We start from the raw sequence: 14129 nt of genomic DNA, 5'->3' as shown, positions 1-14129 counted from the left end.
TATCTGAATTGCTAATAAAATATCCGAAGTTCAAATTGAATTTCTGAATTACAAATGGAATATCTGAATTAAAAATAAAATATCTGAATTTCAAATGGAATTTCAGAATTACAACTGCTATTTTCTGAATTACCGATTTTCTAGCATTAAAAAATAGTGATGAATAAAGGAATTAAATGCATGAACTAGCTAACTGTAGTTCCTATAGTTCACTTCACAGAATCATTTTACAAATAATTCCTTCCTTATTGAATATCAAATATTGGGTTTCCTAGTTAGCACATAAAAGAAACTGCCAAAATACATACATACTTCTAAAAATTGTTTTTCGTTGTCCTTTGGTGCCTTTCAAAAATATTGCTTTTAAAGTCAAGAAAAAGCCTTTACTTAAACTAGTTCACTTGCTTCTTTCAGTGAATCGTTCAACTGATTGAAACATGCCTTCGAATGATTGAAAATTGAATTTAGCTACCCCCAAGAATGTTCATCCCTCAGATTACCGAGTCTAAAGTAAATGTTTTTTGTTTCTCATTTTCCTATATTCTCTTCATTAAATGCCAATATTATCATTTGCCAACCAACTTTTCTGAATAATTCTAGCCATTCGCCTATGCTAGATTTAATAATTTGCTATTAACCGTTGTTGTTCTCTAAAGAAGCTACTGTTGTTATCAGCTTTAAATGGATTTAAAATTAAGCAAGACAACTGCATCCATCAGCTGCACACCCAACATAGCCACTGGTGCTAAATTAAGTTACGATTCAGAGTTCAATTGATAATCATTAGCGCTTATCAGTAGAAAAATAAGTAAAAGCTGCTTATTATGGGAAGAACTGTTGATCGCAAAATGACATAAAACGCATCATCTTTAATTTTAAACTGGTGTGTGTGTGTGCGTCTGTTGCAGCCGGCGATAAGGAACCAAACACTGCTGTGGCAAGAAATTGCAATTGACCATAGATAGATTAACACACTCTCTCTATCACCACATTATGGATGGAGTATTTTGAACATTTCTGCTACATAGTTTCAATAAGGCATGACAGGGAAATTTTCAAAAGAATTTAGTAATTTCTTGCTATAGTTTGTTAGAATTATTTTTTTCGAACATCAAAGAAATCCATGGCGTATTATTTCAAAATGACCCACTTTAATTTGCCAAACTTACATTCTACTCGTACTACTTCATCACCAAAATTTCTATGCGGAAATTCTTATTTTTGGAAAATATTGGCCACTTAATGTTCATGTTTTTTACGAATACATTACGAATATAACGCCAAAAATCCCCAAAATAGCATTTTCAAATTTATGTTGTGTATCTGTGTGTGAAAACTTTCCATATCTGTCCGCCTTTATTTCTCGTGCCTAAAGTTGCATAGATGCATGCATGCGTCTGTTTAAAAATAGAACTTCCAAAAATATGCTTTAATTTTGTTTTTGAAATCGTATAATAGGGTAGTGGGATTATCCAGCTTAAATTTTAGATTTTTATTTAATATTTTTTGCGGCTTACGTTGGGCGCCATTCTTGATGATATTTTTATTTAAGAAATTTAAATTTCTTATGTTCGGAGGATTTTCTTGGGATTAAAAAAAAATATTTTCAAATGATTTCAAAGGACCTCTTCTCTTCAATTATATTTTTAGCTCAATATTTTTATTTTGAACTTCTTATCACCGATTTCGAACTTGTAGAAAATTTCTTCATTTCAAAAAAAAAAAACGCAGTAAATTTAAGCCAGATCGGTTTAACCACCGTTGAACAATTATACAACCTTATTCTGAACTTAAATTCCCCGTGAGTTTTCTCACTCTCTCCTTTAAGTTTAAACAGCAGAGAGCCAAAACTCAAAGAGAGTTTACATTCAGAATAAAACTGATATGTTGCCTTGCCGAAGACTTGACTCACGAACTTCTTAGAATTGCAATATTAATCAAATAATTTTGATTTACGTTGGGCGCCATTTTAATTTTCTTGGTTTTTTTGCAATGTAGAATTTCTATAAAAGTTCGGACTCGGTAATAAAAAAGGATATTCGCCTATAAATTAATTTTGGTTTACATTGGGCGCCATTTATGATTGCTTTTGCTCTAGATAATTTTAATTGTTCATATCCTGGGTTTTTCTGCAGTGCAAAACTTCTCTAAAAGTTCGGACTTGGTGATAAAAAGGGAAATCGTCTCTAAAACAATTTTAATTTATTTAATTGTTGTCGTATTAGGACGAATGTCATTTATTTGTGAGAGTTTTATTTAATTGAATTAATTGAGCTATCATGACCTATGGAGTTTTGTATTGAAAAAGTGATATCTGGCGAAGTCCACACACATCCAACCAATATGCTACGATCGTTTCGCTGGTGGTTTAATTCAGCTCATCAGGCATATTAGATGTAGTGCTAGACAAAGGCAGAGTTTGAAAACTTGTATATATACTAAACTTATTGCAAATTTGCAGTTGTGATGTATTTTTAAAGCCCTTTTACTATCAAGTTAACCTAGTATTTCTGGTCTTCCTAGAATCCTTCTTCAATACACACACATATACAAATCGAAGGTGTTTTTCCTTCATGAATTGTAATGCCTTCCAGTTCGGATTTTTGATAGATTGGCAGACATTGTCTGTTTGTTGGAGAGGTCCCAGGTTCAAACCTCAGCGGGGCTCTCAAACTTCCGAACTGGAAGGCATGATAACTCAAATAATTCAATTAAATTATAATTTACGTTTGGCGCCATTTATTATCGTTTTTGCACTTTATCATATCTATCCCTCTTTAATGTACGTATATTTTTATTTCGCATTGGGCGCCATCCTAACGTTCGCAGCATAAGCATTTTGCACATGCAAATTTAAGCTTTCTAAATTTAAACAAATGTTCATTCATGTGTTTTAGTTTCATTATAAGACGAGAAGTAGTACAGTTGTGTTAAATATTTTTTAGTAAAACTGGACACATTGACCGATATTTTAAAAATAAACCCGAAACAAATGAGGAATTGCTCGAATTTTGGATGTTTTTTTTTTTTTAATTTTCCACCCTTGTAGGCATTTGGGTCTCCCATAAATATTTGTTAAAAATCCCATAGGGCGGTCCAAAAATATTTAAAAAAATCCACGCTTGTTTGACTTTTGGACTTCCAAAAATATTTGTTAAAAATTCAAAATACCTTAGGGCCTTACAAAATATTTTTAAAACCTAGGTGCTCGAATGGATAGATCTGTATTGTCAATATTTTTGAAACTTGGATTTTAAAAGAGGAAGGTCTTTGAAGGTATGCATGACTCGAATTAGTTCGCCTTCGAACTATATCGAAGTTTAAAAACTCAAAGGGATTGATGAATTGAATGATAAGAAAAATTTGAATTCCATATCTTGTTCCATTTGTTAGTTACCGTGTGTACCATAGAGCTGGCAAACTATCGATAGTCAGACTATCGTTTTGATCACTGTCGCAATGATTTCTTAATATCGGACAAATAATTTGTTTTGGTAGCCGACGTAATCTTTGTTTCACGCCAGCAATCAAAACGATAGTTTGAATATCGATAGAGTACCATAGGCTTCCGGCCCAGTATATCAAGAAGTATGTAAGTTTTTAAGAAAACAATTATACGACCAGCAACAACGCTGCAACGGCGGTGTAATCTTCATCAGAGGCGATTCCATACTTCCTGAGATAATGGACAAAAGCTCAAAAAACCCTAGCGGCGCCAACTAAAATTTCAGATTTGGCTGATAATTTGCATATTGTAAAATTTCTGTCAAAACGTATATCAGATGTCAAGAAGGTCTATATCGAAAAGCACCTTCGGGTACCTCCCTCAATAATGATAAAACGGTTGTGCCAAACAGAATTGCCATCGAAAGGCATGACTCTTAAAATCCGATCTATTTCCAAGATGGACTTTTCGATCCATTCCGCAACTGTTCAAGACGTTTGTGCCCTGATGCAGTTTAAGCCACTTTGTGGATCGTGTTTTCATTTTCGTAGCAGGATAAAAGATAGGATCATGACAACAACTTTATCACTTCTTGGGGGAGCCATTACTTGCCGAAGTGAGGCACCGAAATGTCTCAATATTTAGTACTACTTCTTCGTACATTTTTCGTTCTAAAGTTTTTATTAGTCTTATGGACTTCGTTGTTGTGGCGTGATTATATTCCCCATACTTCTCCCTTTAATTGTTCCAAAGGTTCCAAAAAAACACCCTTGTGGTATTCTGGCAATATAAGATTTTTTGGTAGACTGTGTGGAATAGTTTACGCTAGAAACTTCTATAACTTTTTTGTCACCTACGAGAATCCTATTTATTTCTAAAATTAGGGATCAGCTCATAAGGTCATTTAGATCCACCACTCCTGTTATTTTTTTTCACAGTCTATGCTGAGGATTTTAGCTGTCGACAGAGCCAAGGCATTATTTTTTATATGTTTTCCATTAACTTCCTTGAAATGCAGGGCGATAATTAAAGTTAAGACCGTAAATGGAAGCAAAATGGGCCTAAAGTGGTAACAGTCGGCAGCAAACAGCCTGAAGACGAGTAAATGGCACCCGCCACACATTAGGAACGCATTTTAAAAACTGAGACCCAAGGTTTGAACTTTAAATCGGGCCCAAAATGGGAAACGCAAAAATCCTTCATTTCAGCAGCCTTTTCAGAGCGATCATCTGGGAAACTCTACTATTTAAAGACTAACCATTGAGTTTAAACTCTAAATGGCGCCCAACGTGGTAACTCTTATGGGACACAAAGTGGGAAACAGTTGCAAAAAGTCTTCACACCGGAAGAGTAAGTGGCACTCACCACGCATTTGGAACGTCTTTTATTTTCATAAGTTTAAACTCTAAATGGCGCCCAACGTGGAACTCTTTCAATGATCACAAAAGTCATTATAAATTTAGGGGTCTTTTCACAATACATTTAGCTCTATCACTCCTGTTACTATTTTTTCTTTTTTTGTCCAGTCATAGCTGCGGGTATTTAGCTGTCAAGAAATACAGCAATTTTTCCTTGTTTTTTATTATTTAACAGATAACAATAAAATTTAGTTTTTATACCAAATTGTCACAGCATTCCAATAAGATTTTTCTTAAAATTTTTAAATATTTCGTTTGGCACTTTATGGGTGCCCCAATGCACAATTTCCCCCCAATATTAAAATCAAACTAAAATTTCTAGGAATAAAAATTCTCAGATACAAATTATCACTTCAAGTCTCTTCTTTTATATATTAATGTTTTAAGTATCCACCTTTCCTTAATACATTTGACACAATTCCAAAAAAAATATTAAAAATCATAAATCAAAACTCACTTTATATATTCAGGCATTCAAGTATCCACAAAATATATAGAGGATTTTTTTATAAAAAATATTTTTGGCACTTTTGTGAATCACTTTGGTTTATCTTTCAATCTTTGTTTTTTTGCATTTCAAATTCAAACACAATTTTCAAAATTGTTTTTTTATTGCTTTATTTTGACACAATTTGTTGTTATTGTATTCTTGTTTTTCTGTTCACTTTTTATTATTTGCATATTGTTTGCTAAAAGCTTCTTTTATTTATTTAAATATGTTTTTAAAAAAATGAAACCGTTACACTTCAATTGAGAACACATTTAGGCGCTAAGCGTCTTTTCATCACACACTTTAATTGAATTTGTCACACATTTAAATTGTCCATTGGCAATAATTCTTTTGAAAATAAACTATGTATGTATTTCTTATTGTCATCTGTTTGGCGGTTATTTTTCTTATAAGAAAAAAATTCTCACACACGCACGTTTATTTTATTATTTTTAGAATTTTCTTCAATTCCGAGCGTTTTGACGCGTTAAACGACTAGCGAACGCTTTGAATGTTTCCGTTGAACTGTTTTGAATTCATTCGAAAATAAACATCAATTGAGGAGGAAAATGTTTGTGTATCTCACAGATACTGAGTGAGGAGAGGTAGTCAGGCAAATGTGTGTGCTAAAAATTGTTTTTGTACTAAAAAGAGAGCCCCAGCAGGCAAGAGAGATGAAAGTATCTCTAAGATAGATTAGGTTAGGTAAACTGTTTAACTAAGGGCCACCACAACTTTGTTTATGATGTTATTTGTCACCAAATGATCTTTTGAAAGTTGGAGGATGAAGAGAAAGAGAAAAAGTACGGGACGGAGGGTAATACACTTTGCAGATGCAGGTACTTATGGTTAATGAACTTCAATTAAAGTTGTATATAGTCACCAAATGTAGGGGACAGTTTATGTTGTTGTTTAGATTTGTAAGCTAATGCCACCACAAATCTCAAATAAAACTCACACACTGAGTGAGGAAGCTGGAAAACTTTGCCACAGATTTATTTGATTGGTCTTGTGTAAAGCCAAATCGCACAGATAATTCACCCTTCATTTGTTCATGTACACATTTCTTTGTATCAGTGTGTGTGCGGACAATTTAATCTCTAAATATTTATTAATTTAAAAGTACAAATAAATTGCAGAGGATTACTTAAAGTCTATTCCTTTGTCGATTTTTGTAATAATTTTAATTTATTAATGGCTGTTCATCGAAACATCAAAGGGATGCCGAACTGTATAAGAAAAATTTTATAATGAGATTATCAAAAGGTACGATGCTAAACCAATATTATGTGGCTTTGAGTATGTTTTTTTTCTACAACAACCTAGACCACAAAACGCAGATTTTTTATTGAATTTTTTTTACAAAAAATATATCGAAGAATAATACTGTTCAAAAATAATATTCAAAAATATTCCACGAATATTAAAAAAATATTTTGTTAAAAATCCACGCTTATTGAAAAAATATTTAAAAAAAAATCCACGATAAGATAATTGAAAAATATTAAAAAAAAAAAAAATAAAGATTATTGAAAAACTAATTTTTAAAAAATTCACGATAATTGAAAAAACTTTTTTTTAAAAATTCACGGTTATGGAAAAAATATTTTTCAAAAAATCCACAATTATAGAAAAAATATTTTCTAAGAAATCCACAAATATTAAACAAATATTTTGTAAAAATCCACGATCATTGAAAAAATATTTTTAAAAAATCCACCATTAACGAAAATATATTTTTTAACATACAGATTATTAGAAAAATATTTTTTTTAAACAAATATACGATTATTGGAAAAATGTCTTTTAAAAAATCCAGGATTATTAAAAATATATTTTTTAAAAAATTTACGATTATTGATTTTTTTAAATACACGACTATTAAAAAAATATTTTTTAAAAAATCCACAAATTTTTAAAAAATACACGATTATTGAAAAATATTTTTTAAAATAAAAATCCACGATTATTAAAAAAAAAAATATAAAAAAACAAAAAATCCACGATTATTAAAAAAATATTTTTAAAAAAATCTATGATTATTGAAATAAATATTAAGGAAATTCGACGATTATTGAAAAAATATTTTTTAAAAAATTCACTATTTTTGAAAATAATTTTTAAAAATCCACGATTATTGAAAGAATTTGTTTTAAATCCGCGATTATTGAGAGAATGTTTTTTTAAATCCGCGATTATTGAAAGAATGTTTTTTTAAATCCGCCATTATTGAAAGAATGTTTTTTTAAATCCGCGATTATTGAAAGAATGTTTTTTTAAATCCGCGATTATTGAAAAATATATTTTTTTAAAAAATCCACGATTATTGAAAAATATATTTTTTAAAAATCCACGATTATTGAAAAAATATTTAAAAAAATATCCACGATTATTGAAATAAATATTAAAAAATCCACGATTATTGAAATAAATATTAAAAAATCCACGATTATTGAAATAAATATTAAAAAATCCACGATTATCGAAAAAACATTTTTTTAAAAAAGATTTTTTTTTTAAATCCAAGATTATTGAAGAAATATTTTTTTTTTTTAAATCCAAGATTATTGAAGGAATATTTTTTAACAAATCCATGACTATTGAAAAAATATTTTTTAAAAAATCCACGATTATTGAAAAAATATTTTTTAAAAAAATCCACAATTATTGAAAAAATATTTTTTAAAAAAATCCACGATTATTGAAAGACATTTTTTTTAAAAAAATCCACGATTATTGAAGGACTTTTTTTTAAAAAAATCCACGATTATTGAAAAAATATTTTTTAAAAAAATCCACGATTATTGAAAAATATCTTTTTAAAAAATCCACGATTATTGAAAAAATATTTTTTAAAAAATCCACGATTATTGAAAAAATATTTTTTAAAAAATTCACGATTATTGAAACCCGTTTTTTAAAAAATCCACGATTATTGAAAAAATATTTTTTAAAAAATTCACGATTATTGAAACCCGTTTTTTAAAAAATCCACGATTATTGAAAAACGTTTTTTAAAAAATCCACGATTATTGTAAAAACATTTTTTAAAAAATCCACGATTATTGAAAAAATATTTTTTAAAAAGTCCACGATTAATGAAAATAATTTTAAAAAAATCCACGATTATTGAGAAATATTTTTTTAAAAAGTCCACGATTATTAAAAAATATTTTTTAAAAAGTTCACGATTATTGAAAAATATTTTTTTAAAAAGTCCACGATTATTGAGAAATATTTTTTTAAAAAGTCCACGATTATTGAAAATAATTTTAAAAAAATCCACGATTATTGAAAAATATTATTTTAAAAAGTCCACGATTATTGAAAAATATCTTTTTAAAAAATCCACGATTATTGAAGAAAATATTTTTTAAAAAATTCGCGATTATTGAAAAATATTTTTTTTAAAAATCCACGATTATTGACAAAATATTTTCTAAAAAAATCCACAAGTGTTGAAAAAATATTTTGTAAAAAAAAATTCAGAATTAACAAAAAAATATTTCTTAAAAAATACACGATTATTGAAAAAATATTTTTTAAAGAATCCACGATTATTGTAAACATATTTTTTAAGAAATCCATGATTATTGAAAAAATATTTTCTAACAGATTCACAATTACTGAAAACATATTTTATAAAAAATCAACAATTATTAAAAAAATATTTTTTAAAAAATTCAGGATTATTAAACAAATATTTTTTTTAAAAATCTACGATTGTTGAAAAAATATTTTTTTTAAAAGTCCACGATTATTGAAAAAATATTTTTTAAAAAATCCAAGATTATTGAAAAAATATTTTTAAAAAACCCAAGATTATTGACAAATATTTTTAAAAAATCCACGATTATTGAAAAAATATTTTTTTAAAAAATGCACGATTTCAAAAAATATATTTAAAAAATCCACAATTAACGAAAAAAGAATTTTTAAAAATCCACGGTTATTAAAAAATAGTTTTTTAAAATACAGATTATTGAAAAAAATATTTTTTTAAAAAAACACGATTATTGAAAACATATTTGTTAAAAAATCCACGATTATTGAAAAAATATTTTTTTAAAAATCCACGATTGTTGAAAAAATATTTTTTAAAAAATCCACGATTATTGAAAAGATATTTTTTAAAAAATCCACGATTATTAAAAAGATATTTTTTAAAAAATCCACGATTATTGAAAAGATATTTTTTAAAAAATCCACGATTATTAAAAAGATATTTTTTAAAAAATCCACGATTATTGAAAAGATATTTTTTAAAAAATCCACGATTATTGAAAAAATATTTTTTAAAAAATCCACGATTATTGAAAAAATATTTTTTAAAAAATCCACTATTATTGAAAAATATTTTTTAAAAAATCCACGATTATTGAAAAAATATTTTTTAAAAAATCCACGATTATTGGAAAAATATATTTAAAAAAATCCACGATTATTGAAAAAATATTTTTTAAAAAATCCATGATTGTTGAAAAAATATTTTTTAAAAAATACACGATTATTAAAAAAAATATTTTAAAAATCCACGATTATAGAACAAATAAAAATATAAATCCCATGGAAATATGTTGGTAATACCACGCAGGTAGGAAAGTTATGTGTTTACAATTTTGTATTCTGCACAAACATGTTTTGACAAAAAGCCATATAACAATTAGGCAATTGTTACCTGTATCAGTGCAAAAAAACAAAAGGATTTTTGTAAAAACCATGTTTATTACTGCATAAACATGTTTATTCAGTGAAAATGATTATACCCACTCAGATGTAAAATGTTCTTCGTTGAATAAAGAAAAAACATAAGGACCTGATGAGGATCTGTGCCGAGATCCGAAACTATGTAACTTATTTTCAGTGAATGTATGTATTCGGTTATACAGTTCTATACAATATTGAAACTTAATGATGTTATTGTTATGAATAGGAAAAAGTAAATTATTTTTAAATGTTGTTGCTTAAATTTTTAAAATTCTCTTTTGCGATAATTTTAATAATTAGTCAAAATTTTCAACAATGTGGTAAATATTTTGAAACAGTTTCCTCTTTTATGATGGAAATTGAATTTGAAATGAAAACGAAAACAAAAACACAGAAATGTCATTAGCACGACAAATCACGATGTCAACGAACACCACGTTTTCACTGTCAATTGGCGATGAACGAACGAGACGAGCCGCCAAAACAAAAACATTACGCACACATTGACCCAATGTTACGGTGACAACATATTCAGCATTAGAAGACACTTTTCACACTTTCCATTTCCCGAATGTACCTCCTTTTTGTTGTGAATTGCCTTCTTCCTTCTACATACAACAAGCGGGACCATAGATGGGCTGGTCGTCGTTTGTGGTTCGACATGTTACACCAACATTTTCAAATGAAAAACAAAAACAGAAATTGACAGCAGGCGCCTCTTACCCCACAACACCACTCTTGGCATCCCTACACGATGTATGGCTGAATAATGTTTTTGGGGAAGATTTTTTGTGTGTGTTACCCTCCATTTTCAGAGACACGTGCTAGGAGTGTTTAGTAGTTTATACTACTACTACTTGTTGTTGTTTTTAAAACAACCAACTAACCCAACATAAAATCATTTCAAATTTTAATTCGAATTCGAACATCATTCTAAACATTTTTTCGAATTAGAATCATCGACACAAACAACAGCAAACACCACCTAAGAATCCACTAAGACCCTAACAACAATGTTCGTTGACAAAAATTTGAAAAAAAAGAAAATCAAAAATTTATTTTTGGATTAGAAAAATTCCGTTTAAGTTGAATGCCATGAATTTTCCGTGGAAAAATCACAAATGAAATGGAAAAGTTCAATATAATTTTCTAAAGGTTGACAACACACCAGAGAGGGGACAGAGAGAATAGGCAGACACACAGGAGATTAGCGAGTGGACGTTTAGTAGATAGACACAAATTTACATTTCTTTAGTGGAATCAGTTGGTTTGTTGTTATTTTTTTACAATAATAAATTTTAAACTAAATTTCAAATTAGCTGGTGTCAAGGAAAAATATACGGTTGTTGCGTTTGAAGGTCAAGAATGAACAGAAAAAAATCAAAAAATAAATTGCAAATAAATTACAAACATATTAAAATAAATGTGGTATAGGAATTAATATAACATTTTTGGGATATAATTTATGAAATTCATCTTTTTTTACATATTTTTTATTTAAATGTCGATAACATTCTAAAAAACTGAAAAAATATATTTTTGTATGCCTTATAGAGGAGAATTCATGGGGATTATAATTTAATGGACACACCCAACCGTTCAAAAAATATAGCTATAGATCCAAATGGAACGCCAACGTCAATCTAAGATTTCAAATATCAAAGGACTCTAAGGTCACCCATATAACAAAGACATTGAAATTATATAACAATGCCAATAAGACGAAAATCAGTACAGATTAGGATGCCATACATACATACATATGTTTCCACAACATCCCCGAAGGGACAAGGGGGACTTCCCTCATATCAATGTGTGCACGCCGATTCATATTGGCTCAATGATATGGGACCTACTTTTTATTGCCGAGTCCGAACGGCGTGTCTTACGACACCACTTGTAGAGAAGTTTTTTATGGCTTAAATACTCAGGAAATGTCGCCAGAAAGAATCCTATCGTGAGCCAAGGAGGTGACCTGACTACTACTTCTACTTCTTTCTTAAAAGAGATCGCGAAATACCTGGTTGTTAACCGACCACGTGCCTATCGGTGTTTTCCAAGCTTTGCAGTAGGGAACCAACTGCATTTGAACGAAACCTCGTTGATAAGTGGGCGCCTCAACCAATAAAAGGCTTAATTATCAACTCCTTGCCGTGGTAGACAGACTACTGATATATGAAATTTTATTGTAAAAAAGCTTCCAAAGAACCCGAAAATAAATCTTCGATTGATGTAGGTGTGGATACCCTAAGTCTCCACTCCTACAAGTGCATCAACTCCACTCTCCCTGAATATTGCAAATATGGACATTGACAGCGAAACCCTCACTGCTGTCGCCAGCAACTCAAGCTCTTGTGTGATAAAGAAACGGACAGTAGGTAAGGGCTGGAAGACATCTCGGAGCTGGACAATCTAAGCGACAGTCTAAATAGACAGACAGGGTACTCCGTAATCTCATTAAAAAAAGTCCCCTTAAATCTCAGGTAAGAGAGCATCCCGAACACCATTTAGGATAATTTATCAATGACGGAGCAAGATAAAGCCATGAACACCACAATGATCCAAGGCTCTATCTTCAGTCAAGACGGACGTTTAAGCGTCGAAAAAATCCGATAACCCTTTGGCACTGAAGGAGGAAAGTGGTAAGGGAGAACCATCCATCAATAAGACGGACAATACTTCCAAACCTTCAAAAATGTCAAAACCAAAGAAGCAATGTACAAGAAAGTGTACCGAAGCACAGATTCATACTGAAATCGTTACGCAAATAAAGATCCGAATACTATCAATGGAAGGGAATTTCAGCCGATAAGATCGAACCTCAAGTTTGTGAGGAAATTCGAGAGAAACTATCTTCACACAGCTAAGAGGGAACCCCGATTTAGGACCCTAAGGAGGCGAAGACTAAGGAAACATCTTGCTCAAAAAAGCATACACCTTTGTCTGAAGGGGCTAAATCACAGCTTTAAAAAGACTGAGAAGAAGCCAAAAAGTTGAAGAAGGTACTCAAATCTCCCGAGATGGTTTCACCTCTGCCTCAACTCCAATACCGCATAAAAAGGTGTTAGAGGTGAGTCAGTTGATGAACAAAGGGGAACCATCCGACTAAGAGCAAACGCGAACAGACGTATTGATTATGGGTATATGACGGCGTCAACTACGTAAAAGATCGCTAGTCCATAGACTACCAATCCAAAATCACATGATGTCAACTGAGGAACAGCAACCTGGCGCGAAGAAATTTATACTGTCAGATGAGTGGGACAGCCTCACTGGGGCTAGCTGGGTAACTAAACAAATGCAGTGTGTCGTGCGATCCCAATCCACATGCTGAGGGGGTATATTGCCATCAATATGAATTGAGACGGCTGCATCTTCAGAATCTTAACTAGGCTAAAACCACTCGTGTTTTCCTTGGCGTTGTTTCGTTATAATGGATGCGGGCACAGCGATGCAATACAGTATTCATACTATTTGTATTGCCTGCGAAACTACATCAGTATGAATGCTATTCATGCCTGCCTAATAGGCTCATTGATCCAGAGGTTCTTGCTTGTACCTTTGGACCCCTCTCTCTCCAGATTATGGTGAGGAAGCGTGTCTTGGAGATCGTGGCAGGGATGCTCACGCCAATAACACCCAAGCAGGTACTGCATCGATAACATCTTGTTGAGTTGATGCACAGATGAAGATGGTCCACTGGTATCATGAGGAAGCAGTCCTCAGGGCAGCATTCTTGCAGGTTTGAATAGATAATGGAATCAGAACACCAAAACAGTGAATTTAGCCGCAAATATTTTTATATTCCTCAAATGGAAGAATTGCACTATGTCAGCTATAAAAACATTTAAACTACCACATATATCTTGGATGATGGGACCAGACGTCAAGATTGCCTTTAAGAACTCTCTGTTACACTCTACGGGTCTTCGACTTCTTATTTCTGAATTCCACAAACGATTGGCGAGCTTACATATACTTGAGTATGTAATGTTTCACACACGGGGAAGGAAAGTCTTCTCCATTACCTCGAACAGCATGGCATGGTTGACAGTATCGAAGGTCTTCG

At 30.8% G+C, this 14129-nt stretch overlaps 1 protein-coding gene across 18 annotated transcripts in view; it reads right to left on the bottom strand.

Annotated features, from left to right (window-relative positions):
* The window catches only part of Plp (Pericentrin-like protein), a 164469-nt gene that overhangs the window by 65504 nt on the left and 84836 nt on the right, over positions 1 to 14129 (bottom strand). The window contains exon 1 of one of the 18 annotated variants that reach the window (XM_073981196.1): positions 5321 to 5905. The exons of 16 other annotated variants lie outside the window; for them this stretch is intronic. The gene's annotated coding sequence lies outside the window, so the exon portion shown is untranslated. Of the gene's footprint in view, positions 1 to 5320; positions 5906 to 14129 lie in introns of those variants that run through there. One more of the 18 variants, XM_073981197.1, reaches the window with a different exon arrangement.

The sequence above is a fragment of the Musca autumnalis genome, unplaced genomic scaffold, assembly GCF_047663935.1.
Source record: "Musca autumnalis isolate F117 unplaced genomic scaffold, ASM4766393v1 scaffold_4, whole genome shotgun sequence".
Lineage (NCBI taxonomy): Eukaryota > Metazoa > Arthropoda > Insecta > Diptera > Muscidae > Musca > Musca autumnalis.
Note: the sequence above shows the minus strand (reverse complement) of the source record. Positions and strands in the feature narration are given on the sequence as shown.